The 22,082-nt window shown below is 42.8% G+C and overlaps 1 long non-coding RNA gene across 1 annotated transcript; it reads left to right on the forward strand.

Annotated features, from left to right (window-relative positions):
- The first annotated feature begins 391 nt into the window (after positions 1-391).
- Positions 392-21,042, forward strand: LOC135319969 (uncharacterized). Its single transcript, XR_010379071.1, has 7 exons — positions 392-593; positions 8,626-8,667; positions 9,872-9,997; positions 12,027-12,221; positions 12,970-13,257; positions 15,796-15,910; positions 20,873-21,042. It is a non-coding gene; the product is annotated as an uncharacterized LOC135319969 (long non-coding RNA).
- Positions 21,043-22,082: the final 1,040 nt, after the last annotated feature.

Here is a 22,082-nt window from a genome sequence, read left to right on the forward strand (position 1 = left end):
GGACGCAGTGTCAGGGCAGGCACCTCGGTGTGAGGAGAAGAAGCCTTGTCTTCAAGGTCTGGTGGGAGACTGGGCCTGGCCATGGGTGGGAGGGTAGTAACAGGGAGGGGAAGTTGAGCAGGGGAAGTGGGGCTGGCAGGGTGTGGCCTGGCCCAGGGTATTCCTGGTTCTAGTTCAGTGCCAGGACCCAGTCGGTGGCGGGATGGGAGCATTGGGGATGGAGACCCGGCGGGATGAGCAGGAGGGGACCCACCTGGACCATCCCGCCCCCAGTGGCCAGGGCCTGTAAAGCAGGAGCCCCACCCGGGCAGTTTGCGCTGCGGGCGGGAGGAGGAGGGGCGCGCACGCGCAGACGGACAGACGCGCAGACGCCGGAACCCGCCCAGAATGCGTGGAAGCTGGCGGGAGCCGGTTGCTCCTGGACCAGCTCCTGGAAGAGGAACACGGCCTGGGGTCTGGGCCGCCGCTTGTCCGCGGCTCGGCTGCCGCTGCCAGGCAGTCAAGGGGGCGCTGGTGGGGGCGCGCTGCTCGGGGAGCCGGTGGGTGACGCCTGGGCTGTGCGGCTAGGGAGGCGCCCAGGGAGGGGAGCGGAGGTGAGGCCCCGGCCGCGCGTCCCCTTAGGAAACTGAGACGGGTCCCATCCGCCGCTGTGCTTCATGGTAACCCCGCTATTAGTAGTTCCTGAAGCCCGTGTTTTTACTGCCACTTATACCCGGGTTTAGGAGAGCAGGCACAGCCCCGGGAGGCGGGAGGGCGCCGAACGGCTCCGGAGCATCTCCGACTGGCCCTCAGACCATGGCCTGCCCCTGGGAGGCGGGTGTGGTGCGGGCGCGGGGCCTCGGATGGAATGGGGGCTGCCCCATGAGAGCCCCTGGATTTGCTCCCATCTTCCCCGCGGCCTGACCTTGGGGGCGGCCTCTAAAGCCCCAGGTTCCTTGGATTCAGGTTACAGGTCAGGCTGTTCCTGGGAGGTGGGCGCGGTGCGATCAGTGTGCTGGGATGGCTGCAGCAGCAGCGGGAAATGGCCGCAACCCCCGCGCTCTCACAAGGCAGCCCCAATCCCGCCATCGCAGCCGCCGCCTTTCCCTGACAGCACAGCACCCGCCTTCCAGGAGCAGGCTGAGCTGTAACCTGAGTTCCATGAACCTGGGGCAGCAGAGGCCAAGCTCAGGCTATGCGCTGGGTAGTTTGAAGCAAATCCACGGGCTCACATGGGCAGACCCCATAATCCGCCACTGCCTTCGATCACACCGCGCCCTCCTCCCGGGAGCAGGCTGACCTGGGGACCGTGCCTGGAGCAGCAGAGGCCGAGCCCTGGACAGGCCGTGGGGGAGATGGGGGCAAATCGACCAGCTTGCCAGGTCGCTGCCCATCTCCATGCCGCTGCCCCAGGTTCGTGGATCACTTGTTTTCAAGTCAGTGGGTTCCTGAGAGGTAGGCTCGGTGCACTCAGGAGGCCGGGGCCTCGGGGAGCGTTGCTGCCCCAAGGGGAGCAGGTGGACTTGCTCCCATCTCCCCCACTGCCAGACCTGGGGACGGCCTCTGCTGCCTCAGGTTGCAGGACACATGTCATGTCAGCCTGTCCCTGGGAGGAGGTCTCAGTGTACTCGGGGCAGCCTCAGTGGCTGACAAGGATTTTAGAAGTGGGCTCTAGCCCAGCATAACGAACACCTTTCTTCTCTTGCTTCCTCAGTTGGTGGCTGTATCAGCTTTTTCATTATAGGTTATTGCTGGATAATGAACATAAGTTTCTGTGCTATACAGAAGAAAGTTTATTTAAAATCTATTTTTATATATAGTGGCTAACATTTGTAAATCTCAAATTGCCAAATTTATCCCTTGCATCCCTTTCCCTGGTAACCTTAAGATCGTTTACTAAGTCTGCAAGTCTGTTTCTGTTTTGTAGATGAGTTCACAGTGTCTTTCTCTCTCTTTTTTTAGATTGCACATATGAGTCGGTATCATTTGGTATTTTTCTGTTTCTGGCTGCTTTCACTTAGAATGACGATCTCTAGCTCCATCCATGTTGCTGCAAATGGTTTTATTTTGTACTTTTCATGGTAGAGTAGTATTCCAGTGTAAAAATATGCCACAACTTCTGTATCCAGTCACCTGTTGCTACATTTAGCTTGCCTCCATGTCTCGGCTATTGTATACAGTGGTGCTTTGAATACTGGAGTGCAGGTATCTTTTCACATTGGAGTTCCTTCCAGTTGTATACCCAGAAGTGGGATTACTGGGTCATAGGATAAGCCTACTTTTAGTTTTTTCAGGGATTTCCATGTTTTCTATAATGACTACACCAAACTGGTTTCCCACCAGCAGTGTAAGAGGGTTCCCTTCACTCTACAGCCTCTCTAGCATTTATCATTCATAAACTTCTGAGCGATGGCCATTCTGACTGGTGTGAGCTGATACCTCATTGTAGTTTTGATTTGCATTTCTCTGTTTATTAGTGATATTGAGCATTTTTTCATGTGTCTATTGGCCACTTGTGTCTTCATTGGAGAAATGCTTGTTTAGGTCTTCTGCCTATTTTTGGATTGAGTTGTTTGTTTTCTTGTTATTAAGTTGTATGAGCTGTTTATATATTCTGAAAATTAAGCCTTTGTTAGTCGTATCATTTGCAAATATTTTCTCCCATTCGTAGGATGTTGTTTTGTTTTACTTATGGTTGCCTTTCCTGTGAAGAAACTTATGAGTTTAATTACGTCCCATTTGTTTATTTTTTTCTCCTATTTCCATTGCCTGGGTAGATTGCACTAGGAGAACGTTGCTAAGATTTATGTCAGATAATGTTTTGCCTATGTTTTCTTTTAGGAGATTTATCATGTCTTGTCCATCTGCATCTTAAGCCTGTACTCTAGATCTGTGCTTCAGTTTTGAATTTTGAGCTTCTTAGAGAACACCTACTCTTAGCTCATATGTCAGATTCAACATGTCTAAAGCTGGTTTCATAATCTTTTTTCTTGCAGCGTCTCCACTCATTCAGTGGGATAATCATTCTTCCGGTCTTGAATACCCAAAGGCTTACAATGGTTTTTGATTCATCTTTCTCTCACCACCCTCCACATTTTGTCAGCTTCTGGAACTGTATGTTTTTGGTTTCAAATGTCTATTCTGATTGCTGATGCTCTGATGAAGAGCTTTCATCCCGGATACATGAATTTTTCCTTCTGCTGAATTCTTGGATATTCTCTCCCCCCCCTTTCAGTCAACCTACAGTTTTGACGCTCCAACATCTACAGTCAAGTCAAAGACTTACCACAACCAGATCTCAGCCAGGTGGTCTCGACCCTCCATCACTTTGGCCTTACCTTATGTATTCCAATCATTATGTGACTTAGCCTCCTAAGGTAACCTGTGCCTTATTAAAAACCAGGAGTCACCAGCCTTTTCCTATCCAGTCCTCAGTTAAAACAGCTTAGAATTGCCCTGAGAACTAGTTGGAGCCCCATCCCCTTCATAGCGTGTTCCCTATTTACTCCAAATACTTCTAGCTCCTCTTTGTATTCCTGCACTGTTCATGATCAGTAGCCTGTAATCTAGGCTTTGAGTACTGACTTGGTACCATTCCCGGGTGGTTTCCAATGTGTCTCCTCACTGAGCTCGTAACTGGAGAAGACTCCCGTGTTCAGCCTCCTTTATACCCCTCACCCTGCTTAGCATCGGGCAATAGCAGGCATCCAGGCAGTGCTAACCTAATTTACTTATTCGCAGGGGTGGTGGTGTGGATTATAGCTAATAACTATTAATTCAGTGTTGCAATTAAAAAAGAAAGCCAAGAAAATCCATAAAACTTTATCTCCATGTTCAGTTTAGCGCTTTACCTTAACAGTTTTCTTAACCCTGTGTTTACATTCACATAGTGTTCAGTGCTAGTACAGTTCCCTGAAGCAAGCAGGTGAGATGTCATTATGTTTGACTTTCACGTTATATTTCATATTGGATATATTTGTGGAATGACAAAACCTTCTTTTATAAGTAAACAGCCGGAAGCCCAGAGAGACTAACAGCCTAACCCAGGGTCACCTGGTTAGTGTTTGGCACAGGCCAGGACCGCGGTTCACATCTTCCAGCTGCTCCTCTTCCAGTGCCTTTTCATTCCAGTGCTGGGGAATGTAGCCCCATCAGCCAAACGGCCAAGTCAGATTGCTGCCCCTTTACCTGCCAGTGATGGCAGTGCTACAAAACGTGGCAAAGGAAAGGTCAGAAATAGGAGTGATAAAAGACATGGAAGTGCTGGAAATGGATCCTCAGCCTCTTCCTCCTTATTTGAGCGCCTCACATGTGTCCCACTCTGACACTGCTGTTCATTGATTATAACACAGTCTTTAAAATCAGACTGATCTTTTGTAGGACATGCTTTTATCCTGGTCCCTTTCCTGCTAGTAGTCACCATAATGGGTAGAAAGTGCCTGACTGTGCTCTGTTTGTCACGTAGGTGGGAGGGGAAGTGGGAGAGGAAGCGGGTTGAACTGAAGCCGAGCTTTTTCCAGCTCTGTTGTTCTAGGACCAGAGCAGTTCCACTCCTGCTTTCATCACCTCTCCACCTCTGAGTCCCAGCCACCCACTCCTGCCTGCTTCCCCACTTGCCATGTCCTGGGGGAGGACAGGGTGGTTGGCAATGCCCCCTCCGCCCTCCGCCCTCCGCCCTGGGAGGTGCAGGAGTCTGCTTCAACTTTTGAGCTGTTTTGGTAGTTGGGCTTTTCCAGCCTTTCTAGACATCTGCTTTCCAGCTCTGGGAAATTGGAGATGTAACTTAACCATACATGGACTATACTAATGTATTCAGTGGCATTAAAGTGATGTTGTCTGTAAGGAGTTCTGTGACTGGATAGGAGGTTTTTTTTTATCTCAAAGGATGCTTCATATCCAATTCTAAAGGCATACAGGCTGCAGGTGTAATTCAAGTTCTTACATGTCTGTAAGGCAGACATGAACATTATTTGATAATATGACCATATGTTCATAGATTACGGTTAGTCCACCGGCTCTGTATCTAATAAAAGTTTAAATTCCAAACGCTTGAAGAAAATTCACGTACCATGTCTTTTTGCCTGTAACTAGTTGCAAAAACTGAAATCAAGACACTACCACAAGCCACAGTGTTTCCCAGTAGAGAAATCCCTCCACTTTTACAAACTATAAGTAATGCGGTGGTTCTTTGGGTGAGATGAGGGATGCCAGAGTATTTTGTTGGGACACTAGAGTGGCATGACAAGTATTCTGGTACTGGTTACAGTTGAATCTCTGCTTCCTGTATCCTGGACTGATTACAGAGGCAATGTTAGTGTGGTAAACAGCTTCTGAATGAAAGTGTAGCTAGGAAGACAACAGAGAAAATAGAAGGGATATAAAGTAATGGAGAGACTTCAGAACAGTACAAATGGTGACTTTGACACCACCAGCTGCTGACGTCAACTTGGCAGGAATTTGTGAGAAATGGTGGGTGTCACTGCAAGCAGGAGAGTCCTGCAGCTTTTGGGGTGAACAGGCAAAGGGGAGAGCAGATATGGTGACCACCCTGGGGCTGAGTATTTGTGTCCTGAATGTGAAAATGTCTGGTCTCCTGTTCAATTTTGCAGCCACAACTTCACATGACTCAGGGCATTATTTCCACCAGAAAACCATAAAAACATAAACAACCTCTGTTTCCCAAAGTGTTTGTTCTCCATCTGAGATGATTGTCCTGTGGTGGGAGGTAAGTGGGCGGTGGGTCCTATTACATCACTCCCTTTCACTAAAATCTACCTCGCTGTTTTTCACCCTACTGCTAGAGGTGTTGCCATTCTGTTACACCTAGACCTATAAGACGGGCTTGCCTGAATCCTCACGTGAAGAGGGATAGTTATGTGAAGTTTTAAATAATTGCTTGGGTGAGGTGGTCCTTTGTTCCCTCCATTGGAAATCACTATTCCAGAGCAAATAGTATGAATCTATATAAACTATATTGTTTGTAAGATGTCTTCAGAAGTTTTGCAGTAGGTATAAATATTTGCTTGGTGATGGCCTCTTGATTGTTTGAAGGAGACAACCCTCACTAGGGGCTTTGTTGGCTCCCTTAGAGTTCCCTTACTGGCAGTAGAGTGTTCGTAGGCAGAGTTAGAAAGTTAACTGTCCTGAGAAGCCATATTTGCCCTCAGCTGGGAATTGGCAGAAGAGTCAGTTATGGAAGGAAGGCTTTAGGATTATCTGGTAGCAGAGTTCTGGGATCCAAGCCCTGGGAAACCTCAGCTTTTGTAGCGTATGTTCTGTAACAATAGGCTATTGGATAATTTTAACACTTGTTATGGGATGTAGAGTTGGGGAAAGACTTAAAAGTGAAAGAACCTTAAAAAAGAATCTCCAAATATTTTAAAGAAGACAGTTCTCAGAATGAGAGCTTTTCTGGAAAAGACTAGTTATTCACTTCACAGGGGAAGCAGGGAGCAGGTGTAACTGCACTTACGGTAACTTAGAAGGTAAACCTCACCCTCCCACTTAGCTGTGTCCTTGTGTACGTTCATCTTCCACACCTGTAGTTTTAGACATGAAGTGTCATTTTCTGGTACTGCATTCTGCTTCTGAGTGAGAGACTGACACAAAGTCACATAGCGATTGAAAAATTGCGCAAAGGACTTATTATTAAAAATGTAGCCCTGTGGCAGGGTGCTGCACTTGCAAGTGACTTTCAGTACAGAGAACACTTAAAAGAATGCAGTGTTATTTCTTTTTTATTCATTTAAGCCTTTGAATAGAAGGTTTTCTTTGCAGAGTTTCTGGAGTACATAAGAACAAGCAGGAACTAAAAATAGCTTTAAGAAAACACCAGTATAGACGTTGCTTATAATATGGTATCTGTCTTAAAGTTAATTCTTTAAAGCAGGAAGTTATAACTCTCAATTTCTTAAGCAAATATAAACATTCTTGACTCTTAATGACATTCTTTGTGGGGTGAAGCTGCTTTTGCTTCCATTCTGAGCATTGAAAGGCCTTCTATGATACTTCTACCAGTCCTCAATATTTTATTTTCCCTCTGTTGTGAACTTGTTATTAAAGTTGACGCAGATATAAATATCATTAACTTGCTACATATGTAGATATTCAGTGTTACATAGTCAGAAAGTTTGTGTACATAACACGTATCTACATAATTCCCCCCTTTCCAACTGTGTTCCTGATGAAAGGATGATGGGAAATGGCATTATGGGGATATGTCTTACAGTACACAGTGTTTCCCCTGTTCCCTCTACCAGATCTGGATGTTCTTTCATCTTTCGGCTGCTAGACTTACTAGCTCTTTTTCTTAAGCCAGGTGTAACTCATCCCCTTGCTCACACACACATGCGTACACACACACACACACACACACACACACACACACACACGTTCTGCCGTAGGGAGTAGGTTGCACCATCCCATTCTCCCACTCCAGCTCTGGACCCACCCACTGGAGGCATTGTCTTGAAAGAATTTTTTGTAAGTTCCTTTTTAAAACTCGAGTGGTCGGAAAATAGGACTGATATCCACACCTAGTAGGCAGGCCCTCAAGGATAACTTCGATGGTTAATGCCAGGTTATCTTATGTTTGACTACCTGGGTTTCATGTCTTCCTCTGCCACCTGTGTGACCCATGATTCCCACATTTCTGTCTCCCGCTAGACTTTTTCTCTCCAACTCTGGACTCTTAAAATCTTCTGCTGATTTGACATCTTCACTTGGAACTCTGATATCTTAAAACCAACATGTGTAAAAACTGAGCTCTTGGTCCTCCTACCCCCCAAACTGGTTCTTCCTGCAGCCTCCCCCCATTCAGTTAGTGGAAACTTAATCCTTCCAGGTGCTTGGGTCAAAAATCTTGGAGTTATTCTTTCACTGACACAGCACATGAATTCTGTCAATAGATCTGGTTTAACACTGCCTTTAAAACATATCCAGAACCCAGCCACTTCTCACCATGGCTCCTGCCTCCACTGCTGCTTCCCTGCCCTGAGCCACTGTCCTCTCCTCCTGCACAGCCCTTCTCAGTGGCTTCCCTCCTTTCATCTCTGACCCGTTTCACCTATTCTCACCCAGCATTCAAGTGAGCCTTGAAAACCTAAGTTAGATCGTGTCGTCCTTCTGCAGTGCCTCCCCATGTCACTCCGGGAAAAAGCCACAGTCCTTACAACATCCTCCAAGGCCGTACAGGATCTGCACTGACTTTTCTCCGCAGCTCCAGACGTGCCCGCATCCTGGAACATGCGATGTGCACTCTGACCTTGGTGATGGTTATTCCGTCCACCTGGGACTTCTCACCTCCTAGTCCTAGTTCTAACCTCAGTCCTCAGTGTGGCCTGCTCTGATATTTAATACAACATCACCCTCATCCCATACCCTCAACCCTATTTAACTTGCCCTTTATTCTTTTTTCCATGGTTCCTCTTTCCTAACATGCCACCTCCTGTGCTGCTCTGCTGTGTGAATTGTCATCTCCAACCCCCACCTCAGCTAGACTCCAACCAAGCTCTGTGAGGACAGGACTTTGTTTTGTTTATTGATCTATTCCAAGTGCCTAGACTAGTCCTGGGTACATAGAAGGCAGTCAAAACTTATTTGCTGAATAAATTAAAAGACTATTTTAAAACTGAATCATCCTTTCAGGAACGGGTGAGGAAAGGAAGCTGCATGAAGGAAAATGGCGCAGTAAGTAATATTTGCCTCTTGTTCTTTGTGTGATATATATGTGTTTTAGTCTTAATTTGGTATCCCAGTTTCTTAATTTAATAGCTGTATTAAGGTGTAATTTACAGGCCATAAAATTCACACGTTATAATTGTACAAGTCAGCCATTTTAGCTATTTCTAGAGTTATGCAACTGTGTCCTCAAAAATCCCCTTGTGTCTGTCCATATGCAGTTCGCCCTCCCCTCAGTGGCACCCTGATACTATTTGTTTTTGTTTTTTTGGCAATCACATCTCAAAAGAATAATTTACACAGCAGTACTAATATAGCTTTGCACTTTTAGAAATGACACACTTAAATATGAAGTCAGTGGTCATTGCTGAATGTAGGCAGCAGTATCAGACATCGGTGAGAAGAATGGACTTGAGTTTCAGACTGGCTGCGGTCTTACCCAGCTCCACCATTTACCAAGTTACACAAATTATTTTCTGCCTTAAGCTCTTTATCTGTTATATGGGGGTAATAATAGCATCTTACAGAGTTGTTGTGAGGATTAAGCAAACAGGGAAACAAAATTTAGTATAGTGGCCAGCTTATGTTATTACCTAAAAAAAGACTTGCAGGTAGAGAGCAAAATTCAAATCAGTTTCTAAAGTATGTGTAAAATATGATCCAGTTCCTGCCTGGTTTGTAAACATGTATGCCTACTGCAGAATGTAAAAGCAGACTAATTTCCAACAGAAAAGATCATTTCTCAGCATTTCTTTCAAAGGTAGATGGAAAATCATTTTTACCAAATTTTCTGTGCCCATCTCTGACAGAGCTTTGACACCAGGGAGGTAATTATCTGCTTTTTTGTTAAAATCATGCTGACCATCAGGAAGTGTTCTGAATTATATTTTAGCCTTTATGTTGGGAAATACTGTGAGACTTCTTCTAAATTAATGGGGGGAGGGGCATTCATTGTAGCTCTTGTAGCTTGATAAACCTGCACTAAATTATCTTTTTTTAAATTTAATTAAAGTAATTAATTAATTTTTTACAGGGGGGTGGTAATTAGGTTTTTATTTATTTATTTATTTTATTTCTAGAAGAAGTACTGGGAATTGAACCCAGGCCCTTGTGCATGCTAATAATATGATCTTTCACTTGAGCTATACCCTCCCCCCTAAATTATCTTTAATAAGGCCTTTTCCTCTGTTTTGTTATTTTCTTTTATGTACAGATGCACAAAGCAGGGTCATCAGAAGCCTCTCAATTCCAAAGATGATAATAGTGAAAAACATTGCTCAGTGACAGTGAACCCTTAGCATATGAAGAAAGATTGTAAAGTCCTGAATGAATTAAGAAGGTATTGTTACATTAACATACATGTAACCGTGGCTCTCTTAACTTTATTTTTCACTTTATAATGAAGATACTCCCCACCAGTCAAGGTTGCTTTCTTTGATATAGGGAATACCTAAATCCTTTTCTGCAAGATTTTTAAATAAGTAAGAGCAGGTAATTTATCAGAAGTGTGAATGGTGTAATCTGCTCTGTCTAGTATGGTAGCCACCAGCCACATGTGGTTATTGTGAATTGAGATGTTCTATAAGAGGAAAATACATAATAGATTTTCAAGATTTTGCACAATAAAAATAATGTAAGATATTTATTAATAAGTTTTAAAAGTGTTAATCACACTTTTGAAATGATAATATATTGGATATTTTGGGATAAATATAATTATTACTGGAATTAATTTCACTTGTTCCTTTTTATTTTCTAAATGGGATTACTGGAAAATTGTGACTGGCACTATGTTTCTATTGACAGTGGTGGCTTCTAACATTGCAAATTATATGAAAAAACTTTGATTAAAAATTTTGTAATTGAGGAGTTGATTTACATCATATTAGTTTCAGGTGTAAAACACTGAGGCTCAATATTTTTATAGATTATATTCCATTTAAAATCACCATAAAATAATGGCTATATTCCCCTGTGCTGTATGATACAGCCCTGTAACCTATCCATTTTATACGTAGTACTTTTTACCTCTCAATCCCCTACCCCCTTCCTGCCTCCCCTCTCTTCCTTCTCCCCATTGGTAACCACAAGTCTTTTCTGTGTACCTGTGAGTCTAATTCTGTTTTATTATAGTCATTAGTTTTATTTTTTAGATATACATATGTTAATACATAGAGTACTTGTTTTTCTTTCTCTGACTTATTTCACTTAGCATAATACACTGTAGGTCTATCCATGTTATTGCAAATGGCATTATTTTATTTTTTAAGGCTGAGCAGTATTCCATTTTGTGTGTGTGTTCATGTGTATATATGTGTGTGTATATATATGTATATATGTATATATACATATATATATATATATATAATATACCACACCTTCTTTATCCAGTCATCTGTCAGTGACCATTTGGGTTGTTTCAGTGTCTTGGCTATTGTAAGTAGTGCTGCTGTGAACATTGGGGTGCATGTGTTTTTTGAATTATATTTTTCTCCAGACATATACCCATGATTGGGATTGCTGGATCACATGGAAGTCTATTTTTAGTTTTTTAAGGAACCTCTATACTGTCTTCCATAGTGGCTGCACCAATTTACATTCCCACCACCCGAGTAGGAGGGTTCCTTTTTCTATTAAAAGTTCAAAAATTCTCTACATTTATATACTTTCCTTACAGTTTAGGACACAATTTGGCAAAAGCCAGATAAAATTTAATAGCAGTAAATACAGTACTTTTTTTTTAAATGGCCATGCATTATAGATAGATATGTTATTGATGAGTTCGTTCCCTATTTTTGTAGATGCAGAAGTTTTTATGCTTCACAGACATTTCAGTCTTGCAGAGAGAAAAATTTCTTGCATTTTGCTGAACTTGTCCGGGTGGCTTTATCGAATATGGTCCAGGCCTGCAGAGGTGAATACACATCCAAACCTGAACCATTTGAATGCCTACAAGATTTTACGAGTCTAGAGTGTCAGATCTGGACTATAACTCTGGTGAATGACATCAGTGAGTGGACACAAGAAAACTCCATTTGAGTGCAAAACCTTTCATAAGCCAAAAAAGGCTTTGAAATTGTGGCAAAGCCAGAGACTTTTGTGCACCACATATGGCCACAAACACATGGGGACAACCACAGGCCTTCTGGAGTGCCAAGGGAATTCCATGTGAGTAGTCCAGCACTCACAGGAATCCAACAAGTCCCTGCCAGCCAGAGCACCTTCATTGCTACTGTGCTGTTTTGAGCAAATGTCTTTTCATAAGGTTCAAATTGGTTTGTTGTTATTCTTTTGCATAAAAAAATCAAACAATTTCTTGTTCCCTTGGTGAAAGTAACAGCCTAACATTTTCTGATTTCTTTTGACAGAGAAAGCATGAGCCTATGAATCTAACCTCATCTGTGATGGTCTGCAGCTGGGAGCAACCTGATCAGTGTCAGTCCCTTTGCAGCCATTGGCTGGGAGCCTGCATTTTATCTGGAATGATATTTGAAATATGTCATCCTAGCCGTGCCTTCACTGTGGGCTGGGAGGCGAGTTAGTCAGAATCTGCATTATGGAATGTATGTTTCAGATCCAAAGCTAGGAGATCTTTTTTAATAGCCAGAGAATGTAGTCATAAATATATCTATTAATGTATTAATGCAGGAAAATTTTTAACGATTATTTTATTATAAAAATTTACCCCCAAAATTGAAAATGTAAGAAGAGTGGAATTAAAACTCATCTGTACATTAATTATACATTAAGAATCTTAAAATCCTTCTAAACATTTTTTGTTCAAATGTAGATATTTTTCCCTTCCAAAAAGGAAAATTATTATTTCACATTTTTTTGCTTTTTCCTTTTATTATATATTCCATATCAATAAACATAATTCTTTTAAATCCCTTTTAATGGCTGTTTAACACAGTATTGAACAGATATGTAAATAGTCCTAGGTTTCAGAAATTTAAAAATTTGTCATTACAATACCACTGCAAAGCATATTTTGGTGTTTCTATTTTTAGTTACTAATTTGGACTAAAAATTAACAAGTTTGCTTTTCTTCACCAAAAACATTGGTTATTTTATGAATGGACTGTAAGGATTTTAAATAACTTTTCAGTAATTCAACAAAGAAATTATCTTTAAGGCAAAAACGTATGATGGTTTGCAAATCTATTTTTATTATATCTTCACTTTTACCAGTGTCATATGTGTGTGTGTTTGCACAAGTGCTTTAACTAACAGCAATGTAAGAAAAATCTGTGTACTAAAAATGTGAAAATACTTAGTTTCCTGGTTTGTGCTTTCATTCTCCCAATACAGGTTTTGGATGACAAGCTTGTATTTTCAAAAGTACACACCCTGTGGGAGGTGCTCTGTACATAGGCTGAGATACTGCACATAAAATTGCCTCTGAAGCCCAGTGATCTGAAAACCCGGTCCTCAGCCTTTGATAATTTCAGCTGTTTTATGAAAGTCCTCCATGTGGATGAAAGTATCATCAAGCCGGAGCAAGAGTTTTTCATTGCCCTATTTGAGAAGAGCTGCGTGAGTGACTTTTATATTCAGGATAGAGATACATTCTTCAATCCAGCCACCAGAAGCCACATTGTAAGTCTAAACCGAGTTTAGCTGCTGTCTTGGGGGTGATTTAGAACCTGCTGTTGAATTATCAGTGATTTGGTTTGGTTTTTAAAAGCTGCCCATAAAAAGGAAAAAAGAGAAAGAAAAGAAATATGCCTACAGATTCCTGTTAGGATAGTAAACAGTGGCTGGTTAGTTACCCTGTATAAGCCACAGACTCTCTTAAAATCTTTTTAGGTTTACTTCATCCTTTCTCAGATCAAGTATCAAGTAAGGGACAGTGTTAAAAGAAATTCGGGATTAAAAGGTTTGTGAGCTCCGGGATCTGCAAGGCAGCTTTCCCTCCCCATAGTGTAAGTCAAATGGCAGAAACGAAATAAAGCACCTTATGTATCCTCCGGTGTTAACAGGAAAAGGCTAATTTTCTTGACCTTGTTTCTTCCTGGGTAAAATGAAAATAATATGTAGGAGGTGACAATCTCATTTAGGGCAGGAACCATGTTGTCTTGTTCACTGCTGAATCCCAGGCACCGGGAAGGCTGGGTTTAACGAGTCAGTGAATGAATGAACTGTAGTTCCCCCACAGTTAGCATGTGGGGCAGTGTGGATTAGCAGTTAAGAGCATAGATTCGAGAGGGGAGGGTACAGCTCAAGTGATGGGGCGCATGCATAGCCCACATAAGTTCCTGGGTTCAGCCCCCAACACCTCCTCTAAAATAGACAAATAACCCTAATTACTTCCCCACCCCCCACCAGAATTACCTTATTATCTCCCCGCCAACAACAACAAAAAAAAAGAGAAGTGGCCAAGAGCGCAGAGTCAGGATGGAACACCTTTGCTGGTTTCTCGCTGTCGACCTTGTAAAAGACATTTAGCCTCTGTGTTTATCAAGTTCCTCATCAATAAAATGGGGATAATAATAGTACCCACCTCGTAGAGTTGCTATGGGGATTAATGAATCTGTGTCAATGTTAGAACAGCCCTGGCTAATAGTAAGTACTACGCATCTGTCAGCTATTTTCATAATTACTGACAGATGTTATTATCAACCAAAGAAGTATTAGTTCTTTGTAAAGGAAATGCATGTTAGACCATTTCATTTATCATTTTCTGTAATTCAGGCTTTTCCCTCTGAAATACCATTTTCTGTCTGTGCACTAGAAAGCCACAGGGCTTTCCAAATTTCATCTGTCTGGGTTCTTGTCATGATGGCAATACTGCAGAGTGTTGACATTTTTTAGGGACTCCGTCTGAGATGACAGCAACCCCTCAAATACAGGAGCACTTCTCTAACTGATAACATCTCACATGAAGTGAAGTTTTTAAAATGTAACAGCCTCAGAGGCTTAATGATGCCATAAATGCAAGGATGTTATATCTAAGCTCTTTAAAAAAGTCCTGTAATTGAAATAAAGGAAATACTATATTATAGTGCTGTATGACTTTGTTATCTTTGCTATCCTTTTATCTGACTCTCTAAGACCAAAGAAAGCAAAGACTGAGATTGATCATTACTACTGTGTGGTACACGTATTTGTGGATGAAGACAATACTGAAATGCACTGTTTAAGATATTAAAATGGACACTAAACAGCTGCTAGATGCACATGCATGAACAGAACAGGGAGCTGGGTGCAGGGAGCAGACACTGAGCTTCCTGGATCAGAGACCCAGCATGGCAGTCCAGCCCAGCAGTCCATATGATTTATATTTATGTCCCAGCAAAATTAGCAGTGAGAGTCTGAAATGAACTTTGGGGACACTTGCAAACAGCTGTCATGATTACTAATGTGGGACACCAGGATTCTACAGTGTTTAGTTGGCATCTGTGCACAACCAGTTCTTTTCCACTAAAGCCTGTTGTAATTGCTGGTCCCACATCCAGGCTGAGGAACCATCTCATGTGGTGTTTGGGAGGGAGGTAAGTGGAGTCAGGACCCATGTTAAGGCTGGGTGGGTAATAATCTGGTTCTAGTACAGTAGAAAGGAAAGTGGGTCAGGTGGGAAGGAGAATGACAGGATTTAAATTTTGTTTCTTAAGTAAGCTAAATACATATCATCATGTCAAGTTTCTTTGTTTATATTCCATGTGCTGTCACCGAATAACTACTGAATTGTGGGGACAAAAAAGCATGGGTTTTAGAATTGACCCTGCCCCTAACCAGCCAGAGTCCAGGTTCCTCTGGGTGTCCAAGGAGGGGCTGGACCGTCAGGTGTCCCTCCACTGCAGCAGTTTGGGCACTTGGGTGACCTAGTTTTTTGCTGTGGAAGACTGGCCCGGTTGTAGGACATTAAGCATCTGCAAGGCCCTCACAGGTACCCACGGTGGTCCCAGGACTGTAACATCCAAGCGTTCCTTTCCACCCATGTTTGCAAATGACCCTCAAGGGGTTAGTATTAATCCTGGGTGAGAATTATGAAAAATTATATGGTACCTCCATCCCTTCTGGCAAGTGAGGGCCCCTTATTTACAAATGAAGACAAAGTGTATCACCGCATTTTATCAACAGAACATGTGAACATGTGGTGACAGTGATGCTCACCTGTTTGCTTCTGCTTCCCAGTGCAACTTCAGCCTCCGTCAGAGGACCTCAGCTGCCCCAGCGAACAGGGCCTTCTGTACAGGGAATGGGCTCCTCCTCGAAGCATAGACAAGAAGCAGCCCTTAGATCTCATCAGGTGAGCTGTTGTGGAGAGCACTCCAGTGGGAAGGACTCAGGTTTGCCCTCATGGAATCTGAGTGTGACAGTCCTCCAAGAGTGTTACCAACCAGGAAGCTCACAGGAGCTCTGAGCTTTGTTGCCCCAAGTTTTACAGGAGGCTTTATTACAAAGACATGATTTATTGGGTCACTACCTACATGGTTAACCCAAACCCTAACTGTAAGTCAAACCTTTCCTTAGCCATAACCGTTGAGCCCCTTCCTCTCCTGGTGGTAACTCACTTGTCACAGAGCTCAAAGCCCCACTCCTCTAATCACATGGTTGGTGTATCTGGCTGGCCAGTCCCCATCCTGAGTCAACTCATGAACACAAGCCATCCAAGGGTCCACCATGAATAGCAAAGACATTCCTATCTTGGGAAATTTCAAGGCTTTAGTGGTTGCCGTCCAGGAACTGGGACCAGAGTCCTACTGAATTCTTCATTAAACAGGAGTAAAAGTTAAATTTCACTTAAATTATAAAATAAGAGAGAAATTCTCACTGATTTGCTGTATCTGCTGTTCGACACCGTTTCACTACACCACGTGACTGTAATGTAGTTCTCGGCATGTTTCTTCTCAGAGCACCAGTGCCGGCTGCTCCCCGGGAGCTTATGGTGTTTGGGCAAGGCTGCTGGGGGGAGGGAGGCCAAGGACAACCGAGCAAACAAAAATCATCAGGCGAATAAGGAAACAATATCAGATTGAAATGAAGGAAATAACACAGTGTTGAGATGGGAGACTTGGGGGGAAGTTAGTCAAGAATGCTATCTTTGAGTAGGTTACATGTGAGCTGAGATGGTGATAAGGAGGCTGGACTTTGAGGATCTGGGAAAAGTCACCCCAGGAATAGAGGCAGCTTGTCCATTGGCCCCGAGGCACAAATGTGCTCAGCAGGTTTGAGGAGATACTGGATTCAGCGCTGGTGAGAGTGACGAGACGCGAGGTTTAGAAGGGCATCAGGAGCACGGAAAGGAGTGTAGACTCTAAGTGCAGTGAGAAGCAGTCATGATAGTTTAAGCACTAAAGTAATTTTCTCTCACTCACATTTTGCCAAGATAATGTGGAGAATGAATTGCAGGGACCCAGGAAGCAGGGAGGCCGGGTAGGAGGCCCTTGGACTGGGCCAGATGAGAGATGGTGGGAGCCAGGGAGGAATGCGTTTGGGGAGTGGGGCTGACAGGATGCAGTTGTGGGCTGGCTGTGGATGGTGAGGAGAAGAGGAGGGTCAAGGTAGCCCCAGGTCTGCCTGGAGCCAGGTGCCTGTTGTTTCTAATCTCAGTGCCCCATGCAGGTGCCCACCTACTTGGGCAAAACTCTTAACCTTCCAAGTGAGGGTTTTAAAACACGGAAGTCTTTTTGTTTGTTTCACATTTTATGGAAAGATTCAACATGTACAGAAGTAGAGAGAACAGCACAGCCAGCCTGCCTGTATCAGTCACCCAGCTCCAGAATTATCAACTCAGAGTCACTGTTGTTGCATCTTTCATCGCCACCTCCTCCCCTCCCCCACCACGGGATCATTTTGAAGACAATCCTACCTAGCTTAACCTTTCATTAGTGAAAAGACAAGGTCTCTTTCAAATACAATTGGAATATTCCTTTTTTTTTTTAGGGTTACAAAATAATTTCCTGATTGTCACAAAAATACAATTTTAAGTAGTTTTGGGGTTGAAATCAGGATCCAGACTAGGTTCAGACATTGCAGCTCGCATATCTCTCAAGTGGGTTCTAATCTATAATTTTCCTTTTTCTCATTTTTCTTGAAATTGCTGAGGGGTTTCTCTATTTACTGTGTGGCTGATTTCATTTTCCCTGTGGTGTTAGACTTGTTTCTCCATCCTATGTATTGGCTTTAGCTAAGTGATTTGATCCTCCCCTAAAAGCTTGATCTGACTGAGGTTCAACTCTGTGCAAAAATACTTGTTATGTGAAGTTTTGTACTCCTGTCACAAGGTACATTATGTCCAGCTGACTCTCTTTTTTGTGATGACAGCAGCCAATAATGATTGTCACCCGGGAACATTATTTCATAAGGGATTTTATTTCATGTGGTCATACTCTAATTTTCTCCCTCAATTATCAGCAAGATCACAGTCATGAAGAGGCATTTTCTCATTTACACGGGTTATTCTGTAGAACAGAGTTCTAAAAGAGGATGTTTGTACATATGTAAATATTGAAAGTTGATAAATTTTTCTTTTTTTTTAAATCTTTACTTTTTTCTAATGGAGTTACTGAAGAATGAATCTAGGACCTTATGCATGCTGAGCACACACTCTGCCACTGAGTGGCATCACCCTTGAGATTCATATTTATATGATATTTTCCTTCTGTTATTTTTGTTTTATGTTGTACAGTATTTGATGGCAGGGCAATGGGTTTGATGGCTCTTTAATCATTCTTAATGGGTTTTCGGGGTTTGTGTGTGTGTTTGTGTTTGTTAAAAAAAATTTTCCCACTATTTTAAGTATGTTCTACTAAGGAAAATATGTTGATCTGTTCCCTGCTCCTGGTCCGTGTGTTCCCTTTGTTCCTTCCCACTAGTGGGCCCTTGAAATCTGTGACAAGACTAGCATGTCGTTAATCCAGGTTGAAGGAGATCTGAAGAGATTTATTCACAAAGATGAAATTTGTAAACAATGTATTGGAAAGTATTGAGAAAGTTATTCATTAGGAGAAGGTCTGGGGTTGAATTGTTAAGTGCACAGAAATCTAAGCTATGAGCCACCAAGACAATTATTAGCTCCAGGAAAAACAAAGTAGGGAAGAAAAAAGTAAGCCTAGCAGACAACTTGCTACAGCTGTGAACAGTCTGTACCGAGTCCTAATAATGTAAAGCAAGGATACCGAGCTGATCAAAATTGTAATGTAATTGTATCAAAAGTTTGGAAGAATGAAGGTTTGGGTGTGTAGATGAGATGGGGCTTGAAAGAGAGCTTAATCCTCATTTTCCAAAATAGAAAATTAGATAGGTGATACATAAAGTTGAAAAAGTCAGTAGGCTGTGTTTCAAGGATATTAGTCAGAGAAAGGGAGTAATTATTCCAAGAGTCAGCAGTAGGAAATGAACGTGGTTGCTTCTGACCAGGAAGAAGGGCGGTTGTTGGGAACTGCTCCTTTTTACAATCGGTGTTCGAGAACTGTTTGACTCTTTAATGAATGTATGGTATAACTTTGATAAAAAGAAATCAAAGCTGAATTTTGAAAAATTGATGTTAAGAATTGGGGTGTCTTTGACAGAGAGACATAACAAACAGACAAAACTACATTTGAAGGGATCCTCATTATTCCTAGCTTTTCAGCAAGGACTAGGAGGCAGACATCTGTTAAAGGTTCAAAAATTCTTTCTGACCTATTTGCCGACATGTAACCTTTGGAAGTAATGAACTCCCCGTTGCTGTAAATATCCAGGCAGAGGCTGCGTGACCAGCTCTCTAACTGTAGCAGGGTTTGTTTACCGTTGGCCAGTTGGAGCAGGCAACTTCTAACATTCTTTCAGTTTTGAATGTGGCATTTTCAGGACGGATATTTGATAAGAATGTATTACAAAAACTTAACAAGAAAGAGTCCAAGACATCTCAAACCCATTGCCAGGGTTTTCTCTGCCAGACACCATCCTGAGCCTGCCATCTGTGAGCCAGGCCACAAAGCCCAGTCACATGAGAATGAACACAATTTGTCCCTCCTATCTGACTTGGCATCGGGCTCAGCCCTTTTCCCCCTTTTCTCCACGCCCAGGTCTCTGAGGATGGAGCTGCTCTCACAGCAGCCCTGTGAGCGCTGGTCCAGCCCAAGGGGTTCCTGCGTGAAGTTTCCCAGGACTGCAGGCTGTTCTCAGAGCTGAGTCCCCCCTAGGCTAAGCCCACTGAGCTCATCTCAGCTCCAGACTGAGCCGGAAGCCTCAGAGAGAACTCAGAGCTGAGGAAAGCCACAGGTTTTACCCAGCACTGCCGAGTCAGCAGTGCACCAGCTGAGGGAAGTATCAGCAGCAGCAAGACCCACCTGAGCTGCCGCCTCATTGTTCCGCCTCATCCCTAAGCCCTCTGTGTCTGCCTGTCTGTTTCTGTCTCCCTTTCAGGACCAGCCTGGCACCGCTTCATGCCCTGCTTCCTTTCTTCTCATCTTGCCTCCCTGGCCTGTTCCATCTACTCCAGATTAACTGAGAAACATTGAAGAGTTTTTTAAAACCTAAGAACAACAGACGTGCTAGATGCAAAGAATACAGGGCAGTACCTTCCTCAATCACATCCCTCCTGCCCTCTCCCATTCCCACAATGAGTTTTATAAATATTTTGTCACAGAGACATTGCACTCCCAGTTGTTATCATTATCAGCCATTTCCTTATTATCTGTGGTTTACGATGCATTTGCTCCAGGGACGTTCCTGAGATAAGGCAGGAGCAGATGACTTAGCCAGTTGTTAATGTCCACTTGTGTCAAGCCTGTTAAGAATGATCTTTGGGGGGATTTGTTGAATGTGCCAGCCTATCCAATGGGTGGTGATGATCCCCTGCATCTGCTCTGGAGTCAGCCTCATCCCCTCCTTTGCTCTGTTCTCATTTATCTCTCTTCAGCAGGTGAACAAGTGATCTGTACTTCTATGATACGTAAAATACTTCTTATTTCACGGTAGAATTTGGGGGCTGCTATGAAAACGCATATGTTTTAAGTGTGAATTGAGTCAGAGTTTTAAACTTAAAGCCCCCTTGATTTGGAATCAGAAATTAATATGATGGAGGGAGGGTATAGCTCAGTGTTAGATTGCATGCCTAGCATGCATGAGGTCCTGGGTTCAATCTTCAATGCCTCCATTTAAAAAACAAATAAATAAACCTAATTATGCCCCCCAAAAGAACAAAGAAAAAGAAGTTAACATGAGGATGAAGCTACAGAGTGATTATGTGTGTCTTCTGAAACTACCTTCTGTCTTTCTGCAGGAAATTCTGCACAGAGAAGGTCAGAATCTACTTTGATTGTCTGGGCTATTACACTCAGATGCTCCTCCTGGCAGCAGTCGTGGGGGTGACTTGCTTTCTGTATGGATATTTTAATCAAAATAAGTACCTGGAGGTAACTTCTCTTTATTCCTTGTTGCCGTGCTTACTTAACTTAGAATGACATTTTCCAGGAGCATCCATGTTGCTGCAAATGGCCCTATATTGTCAGTTTTTATAGCCGAGTAGTATTCCATTGTATAAATATACCACTTCTTTAGCCAGTCATCCATTGATGGACATTTAGGCTGTCTCTATGTCTTGGCTATTGTACATAGTGCTGCTATGAACATTGCGGTGCAGGTGTCATCCTAAAGTAGGGTTCCTTCAGGATATATGCCCAGGAGTGGGATTCCTGGGTCACATGGCAAGTCTATTCCTAGTATTTTGAGGAAACTCAATACTGTTTTCCACAGTGGCTGCACCAAGCTGCATTCCCACCAGAAGTGTAGGAGGTTCCCCTTTCTCCACAGCCTCTCTAGCATTTGTCATTTGTGGATATTTGAATGATGTCCATTCTGACTGGTTTGAGGTGATACCTTGTAGTTTTGATTTGCATTTCTCTGATAATTAGCGATATTGAGCATTTTTTCATGTGCCCATTGATCATTTGTATGTCTTCCTTGGAGAATTGCTTGTTTACGTCTTCTGCCCATTTTTGGATTGGGTTACTTGGTTATTTCTTATTAAGTCATATGAGCTGCTTATATATTCTGGAGACCAAGCCTTTGTCAGTTTCATTTGCAAAAATGTTCTCCCATTCTGTAGGTTGTCTTTTTGTTTTAATTATGGTGTCCTTTGCTGTGCAGAAGCTTGTAAGTTTCATTAGGTCCCATTTGTTTATTCATGCTTTTATTTCTATTGCTTGGGTTGACTCCCCTAGGGGAACGTTTCTGAGATGTATGTCAGATATTTTGCCTGTATTTTCTTCTAGGAGGTTTATTGTATCTTGTCTTATGTTTATCTTGCTGAAGAGAGTGTCTTTATTCCATTGTATATTCTTGCCTCCTTTGTCAAAGACTAGTTGACCAAAAGTTTATGGGTTCATTTCTGGGCTCTCTATTCTGTTCCATTGTTCTATATGTTTGTTTTTGTACCAATACCATGCTGTCTTGATGACTGTAACTCTACAGAATTGTCTGAAGTTTGGGTG

The sequence above is a fragment of the Camelus dromedarius genome, chromosome 35 (assembly GCF_036321535.1).
Source record: "Camelus dromedarius isolate mCamDro1 chromosome 35, mCamDro1.pat, whole genome shotgun sequence".
NCBI classification, from domain to species: Eukaryota; Metazoa; Chordata; class Mammalia; order Artiodactyla; family Camelidae; genus Camelus; species Camelus dromedarius.